This window comes from Sinocyclocheilus rhinocerous, unplaced genomic scaffold (assembly GCF_001515625.1).
Source record: "Sinocyclocheilus rhinocerous isolate Xijiao unplaced genomic scaffold, SAMN03320098_v1.1 scaffold781, whole genome shotgun sequence".
NCBI lineage: Eukaryota > Metazoa > Chordata > Actinopteri > Cypriniformes > Cyprinidae > Sinocyclocheilus > Sinocyclocheilus rhinocerous.
In genome coordinates, this window is record NW_015658395.1 from 2,296,414 (window position 1) to 2,304,491 (window position 8,078).

Below are 8,078 nucleotides of genomic sequence, written 5' to 3' on the forward strand. Positions count from 1 at the left end.
TATATATATATATATATATATAACAGATATGCCTATACCAAAATAATGTCCTATACCAAATAATGATGAAAACTTCTCTGTGCACTTGGACTCCCCAGTGGTTGGATTATTTTGCCGAACCAGAAGACCTTTGACACGTCTTGGCCAGGGTCGCCTTCTGCCTCTCCTGGGACAAACACATCTTTGAAGAAAAAGGCTGAAAGGGTAGACAGACATCTTTGAGCAAAATCCCCCTATTTCAGTTGTCTAAACTGAGAGGCTTAAAAATAGAACTACTTATAAACAAATGATTGAACCACTTTGTTGCTCTTTACCACTGGAGTGTCTCTAATAATGGTCAGCGACTTGGGACTCTGGAGGTCTCTAAGGTTAAATACCTTCTGTTTTAAGTAACAGAGGCATGGAGATGTGGTTTACAAAGTTGTGTCTATTTGAGATGTTGACAGGTTAATTATAGTCTTTCAAGTGCTGATGAAGATGACTGACATGATTTAACTTCTCCATGAGCTTGTCTGCCTCCTTTAAGTTCTGTATCTGCTCAGTTATATAAAATTCACTAATCAAATCTTGTGTCCTTTCTAAATATTTCTACCCAAAGTTATATTTTACAACAGTTCCTTTGCTGCAAATTTACTACAAATCCAGGTAGTTACATGTGTGTAAATAGAGTGTTAACATTTAATGTTAACAGCTACTGTTTTAAGCACCACTAACAAGACTTTTAAGTGTTCACATACAAATTCACTGTATGCCATTGCTTTTTCCCTTTTAAAATCTTTGTCAGCATTCAGACGTTATATGGTTACTGAATTCTTTTATACTGTTTTTCACTCTCTATCTCTAATGTCTGTTTTATCTTTGTCTTGGAAAGATGTCAAACTGAATTAGTAGGGAATCAGATAAAATATATATAATTCCCCTGACAAAAACAGAATGAGCATTATGGGCCTTGACAGACACAAAAATAAATCTGTTTGAACAACATCCCACCAGCTAACTTTGTATGTCTGGTTCAATTCAAAGTCCAATACTATAAAAAGCACTGACAGTAGTGCAGTGATAGAATATAGACAAATGAGCAGTAAGCAACTGTTGTTCCCAGCTAGACTTAAAACCCGACCTAGGAAAAGCCTGACTGATCTGTTTATTTTTATAGAGTAAAGTGATGATGAGGAGATCAACATTACAAGCTGTTCACTATTTATTTACCTACTTCCCCAGCATTTACACTTGTACACAACACATCTGTACGCTACAGTCACCTGAACCTGCTCACTCCGCTTTGCAAAAGACCCATGAAATCCGGCTCCTGAATGAATCTGTTTAACATCTTTCAGTTCAAATGAGTGACTACACTAAACATGCTTTGGGGCATAGGGGATGGGCTGAAACTGCCCTTCTGGAGGGACAGCCGGATGCGCCAGGGCAGTTTGAGAAGGTCCAGGCAAGCAGGCTTTAGCCATTTCGAAAAACAAGAGCCCACACTCAGACCTGCAACCTGAGAGGATGAAGGGTACCTCTCCACCTAAGTGAATCCAGATGCTGCCCACAAACACTGCGGAGCGAGTCAAAGGCTCTGGGCTGCACTCTTGGACCTCAGATTCCTGCTCTTTCTCATAGCTGCTGATCTGTTCAACAGCATTGTGGGAGGAAAATTATCAACCTCGTTCGTCTTTGAACAAAACAAGAACACCAGAAAATCTTTAAGTGTTTTCCTTTTCCTTCTCCTGAGGACATACCACCTGGCCACAAATCTAGATACACAGGTGGTGCCGGAAATCGGGAAAGTTGTTGGACTACATTAGAAAAAAAATCTGAAGCATAGTTAACATACAGGACAATATATATATGTATATATATATATATATATTGTATGTATATATATTATTTATATATGATAGATAGATAGATAGATGTGCATTCACACCGCCGTCGAGAGCGTCAAAGTGGCTGGAAGTCATTCATTTTCAATGTGAGCTGGCGTGAGCAGCGCCGCGGCGCGTCTTGGACGGTGAGGGCGTCAAGGAGAATTGAAAAAATCAGGTCAAGTTTATGGTAATGAGCTATGACGCGGTTCGGCGGCAACCAATCGGAACGTAGAAGTCCACCGCTTGAGAGGATTCTGTCCCTGTTTGCTTACAGGGACATAAATAAAAAAAAAGATGCGTGGACCAAGGTGTCTGAGATTGTTGGTGTTCCTGGTGAGTTGCTGATGTGCAACGTTATAGTAATAATAATCTAATGACATAATAAATAATAGTATAATAGTCCCAGTTCACTTTTAAACATTTAAATCAATTTTCCTGATTATACTTACATTAAGTAATGTTTATACCTGATTATACTTGCTTAAGTAACATTTTCAATGCAGGACTTTTACTTGTATCAGCGTATTTTTACAGTGTGGTATTAGTGCTTTATACAATATTTAATGAGGTTAACTTATAACGTTACTCTCCATGTGGTCAGTGAGTCTGCACAAGATCAACAAGCTTGTTTGCTTTGCGGTCCCTTTAAATACAAGATAAGCATTCGATCTTCAGAGCGTCTGAGCGTCCACGACTCTTTCTACAGCGTTGTTGGCAGGGCGGTCAGAGCGATTTTTGACGCTCTCGCCGGCGGCGGTGTGAACCGGTGTGAACGCCCAGTAATACATACATAGGCGCGGGAAGTGGGGGTTTTGAGGGTGCTGCAGCACCCCACCTATTTTTTTCTGTGGGCAACTGTTTAACTGTTGGAAATAAAAAAAAAATCGGAGTGTCTATTTACACTATGTGCAAATAGCCCGCCCACCAACGTGTGTTTGGGCTAGTCAACATTACAAAAGACGGTCATTAATCGTCAGATTCAGTGGCGTCTTCCCGCACCCCGATACATACATACACGTACATATTTTGGTCCTATATTTTAAGCATGCTTCAGTTTTGTTTTTTTTAAATGCAATTTAAAATGTTTTCTAAGTTTTTTAAAATGCAATATTAAATTCTGCAATATACTATAAAAATTAAAATAAAACTACCATATTTGAGGTCACACAGGTCATTATTCATTCATTCATTCATTCATTCATTCATCCGCCCGTCTTTTTTCATTGCTTGTTTTCCCCATTCATCAAATACTCCATATAGCATATTTAACATATTAAAATTATTTTTGAAGGATTGAAAATGCTGAAAATTCAACTTTGCCATCACAGCAATAATACACTATATGTTAAAAATATATATTAAAAAAAATAAAAAGCACTTAATATAAATTGTAGTAATATTTCACAGTATACTGTTTTACTGTATTTCTGATCAAATAAATGCAGCCTTGGTGAATATAAGATACTTGTTTCTAAAACATTGAATAAATTAATTAAAATAAATAATGCTACAAGTAAAGTTAGACATCACAATATTATGTATAAAAATGGATATTAGTGGAAATTGGTACTGATATGCTACTGCACATCCCTAGTCAAAACATTTGATATTTTATTTTAGAGATTTGGACAACAGGAAAAGCACATCTTAGGGATGAATGGATGTGCATCAATAGATAGCTCTTTTCTTTTTGTTTTGACATCTGCATTTTGGATGAGGAACAAAGACACTGCATAGTGCGGTTCTCATGGCTACAGAGTAGCCCATGCAAAATACAAAACAAAAATCACCAAGGATGCATCATGTTACATGTCACTCAATCCATTTCAAGCAAAAACGAACAATCCTGTTCACTGTTCCGTCAGAACTGACGGGAGCTTGTAAGATGAGAGGACAAAAAGTGTTCTCATGAACTACAGAGATGAACCATTCCAAAAAAAGAGAGAAAATCTATTATTTGTAGACAATCTATGTCAAATAAAAACCCATAGACATCACAATGGAAATGTCTTCTGATGTAATATCATTATAGCATTCCCCAGGATAATCTATGAGTACAATATCCTTGTATATGCAAGATTGTAATGACGCACTGCCATATGTGGACCCTTGTAGTCTGAGCCAAACAGAAAAATGAGTGAGATTCCACACACTCTGCTTCCCTTAATCAGAGCATATGTAAGCCGGCACAATAAGCAATTATTCAAAGCTCGCTCTCTCCTGCCACGACAGAACAGCGTTCCTTAGCAGGGAGCCCTTCAGTAACATGTGTCACTTCTAATTTCGACGAGCTGCATGATGGCCACCAGACACTCCATCATGAAACACACACCAGTTCTTTGTTTGCTTATGTGTTTCTTTCATTTCTCAATCCCAAACACAGTGGTATGAAATAAACTGCACATTTTCCATTCCATTTCAGTAGGCGTTGCCTGCTTTGGCTCATTTTAAGGAAGTTTGCCACTCAGAGGACAAACGGTTAAATTAAAGATGACTAAATGATGACTAAATTTCCCAACATTGAATAAAAAAGCTTGAGTTTGCTTTTGAAATGAGGTTGACAAATGTAAGATTTTGGTTTTCCCATCCTGTATTTAGAAGGAGAAAAAGCAACGTGAATGGGTCATTAATTTGCCGTGTATGAAAAATTACCAGTGAAAGGACTGGATTATTGAATCCTGAAAAAGGAGGGGGTGTTTTCGCTGCAAATTCCTATTAAGATGTATAGTAAGGAATCAGATGAGCTTGATAGCATGTTAACCACCTGTGTGTCTGTGTGTGTGTCAGACGGAGAGAGAAAAAGAGAGATAGAAAGGGTCTACATGCCTGAGCGGTTTGCTGGATTTGTGTCCTGCCTGAGGGTGAGATTTGGAACATTGTTGTTGTCTTGTGAGCAGACAGCCGCTCACACATGATTAATTGTTTCCGTGTTGAGCTCGTACTATAAGTCTGTGCCTCCGCCAGGCCTCCCAGGCTCTCAAACCCCCAAAGCTGCATTTTTCTGTATTTTACAGTTGCACTCCACATTTCATTTGCTCATGAATCTATTGGCCTCAGCGCAGCTTCTAGTTTATCCTTATTTAGTTGTCTAAAAGCAATTTAAAACTTGGAAAAAAATATCAAAGCACATTATATTCATTTTAGTGGAGATGAACTGAAATATCTGCATGATCTTAGCTTTAAAACTAGTAAAAGTGACACCCATGATCAATAAAAAATAAATACAACTTTTGATCTAAAGGGCATATTTTTCACAAAAGTAAAAGAATTAATTGTAAAATGAAAATTAAATGTAATTAAAAATGTAAATATTTATAATATATATATATAAATGTACCTGAAACATTATAATCATATAAAATATTTCTATTTCAAATAAACGTACATGGGTTATATCTACTATCTTACATTAATTTCTTAAACGTACATAATATTCATATATTTATTTGTCTAACATTTTTGGTCACTAAATAATTCCTATACTTCAGTATGTGTTATTTAATTTTTAAATAACTTTTTTATTACTATTATTCTAAAATGTGATTAATAGTAATAATTAGTAGGTGTGTCCCAACTTTTGACTGGTATGTGTTAACCTTCTGTGTATATATTGTATCAGTTATTGTAATTCATATTTTGTTATTCTCTAAGGGAAAGTATTATAAGTACTTTTGCTTTTAAAAGCAGTTTGACAAACATGAATGGTTTTAGAGAAAGATGAGGTGTAGCTCACACCTGAAAGGTCATACAGCTTCTATCTTACAGTTACTGTGGAAATGAGAGAGCTTGAGCGAATGAGATGATTAATTAATAACAATTATCAGAGCTCTGATAATTCACTAGCGAGGATAACATCAAGAGTGCTTAATTGCCCTAACAAGTCTTGATGTGCTTTCCTCCTGACTGTCCAGGGTTATTAAGTGCGGTGGGTTGCCATGATATGTTGGACATGCTTAGAATATGATTGCGGGACTGATGGAATAAAAACAACCTGTAATTGCTGGGTATCGCTGAGCTTGAAGATGATTTAGGGACTCAGTGGGGAACTGCATAAATAAACAAATAAATAAAACCTTTTGACATTTTAAACAAAACACTTTTTAAACCATTTCTAGCAGTGTAATAATATGACAACAGAATTATTGAACCATAATTAAAGCACTATATTTTCTGGATATACAAGTCTGGATTTGATATACAAGTCTGGACTTTATTTATTTATTTTAAATTAGCATAAACAATAACATTCATATAAAACAGAGAACATTGTAAAGGCTTTTCATGCTGCACTTTACACTTTGTTGTATCAAGTTGTCAAAACATGCTGTCTGTTACAATGTTTTTCTCCTAACTTTTACATTAATTTAATTCAGAAATCAAATTGGTTTGTAGCTATATAAAATTAACCTACAACTAATACTTTTGATAAGAACAACCTGTCTTAATAGTTTTGTATATTAGCAGACCAGAATGCATTTCAGCATATAGTTATTAGAATTCTATCTCAAAAACATTTGTTATGCTGTTTTTATTTTCATATACACTCACATTTTCATATATATAACTTTAATTTATAATTATAATTTTAGTTCTAACAGTTTTTTAAATGTTTGAATCAGTAAACATTATATATATACATACATACATTCATATACAGTATATATATAAAAAATATTTTTTTTTAAAGGAGCCTCCTAAGGTATAGACTTTATTTGATCAAAATACAGTAAAACAATAAAATTGTGAAATTTTATTGCAATTAAAAATACATGTTTTCTATTTTAGTGTATATTTAATATATTTTCATTTATATTTAATACATTTTAAATATAATAAATATTTATATTTTAAAAATAAATAAATCTTTTTATTTTATATTTAACATATTTATAACATCAAAGACTTTTCTGACATCAATTATGTAGGAAATAATTTCCCACATAACAATTCTTCCAAATGTCTCTCTAGCACAAGATGACATACAAAACAACCGCTTTGTTTTTAGAGTGACACAGCAAAACGCTGACCTACGCAGTGGTAACATTCGCCAAATGCCACACTGAGCCTTACAAGCAAAATGAACAGCAAAGAAAATGAAAAGTAACAGCTCTTTTCTTTCAGTGCCACTGTCCATACAGTGGAAAAAGAAAGACGGACAAAGAAATACATATAGAGAGAAAAGGGGCCTGAAATGAGGTTAACACACTCACTTACAACAATACACGTCCTTTTAGGGTCCCTCAATAGGGGAACCCTCATCTGTCTTCAGAAGTTAATTTCCACCCTCAATAAACAGGGCAACCATTGTCACATAGAGGGCTCTCGTTATTATTTTTTGATGTAATTACACCATATTATCTGTGTTTACTTTAGCGAGGGTGAGTGCAGGTGTGGGACAGGGAGTTGTGGGTGGTGGTGATGGGCCGCACTGCTGAACAGTTGCCCCTGTGAGTCTTTTTTTTTTTTTACTCAAGGTTTGGGCATTGTAGCTGTGCTCTGCCACTAATTTCAGACCCACAAAAGAAACATGCAATTAGGCCTATTATTGCAGCAGCTGCGCGCTCTCTGCACGACGGCCCCCTGTCTTCTCTTGGCTCATGGTGGAGATGCTTGCTGTGGTCGCGTACACCCTAGTGCGACCTCAACACCTATCCTATGTGTGACAGAAACACTGCAGAATAAACAAATAAACTGGATATAGGTTATCAGTATATAAAACTAAGTGAGGGTGTGATTTTTTTTTTTTAAATCACAATAAAACAAATTGCGATGTTAGAATTAACACATATGTGACCCTGGACCACAAAACCAGTCATAAGGGTCAATTTTTTTGAAATTGAGATTTATACATCATCTAATTTATACATCTGACTAATTAAGCTTTCCATTGATGTATAGTTTGTTAGAATAGGGCAATATTTGTCTGAGATACAGCTATTTGAAAATCTGGAATCTGAGGGTGCAAAAAAATCTAAATACTGAGAAAATCACCTTTAAAGTTGTTCAAATTAAGTTCTTAGCAATGCATATTACTAATCAAAAATTAAGTTTTGATATATTTACGGTAGGAAATTTACAAAATATCTTCATGGAACATGATCTTTACTTAATATCCTAATGATTTTTGGCATAAAAGAAAAATCGATAATTTTGACCCATACAATGTGTTTTTGGCTATTGCTACAAATATACCCCAGCAACTTAAGACTG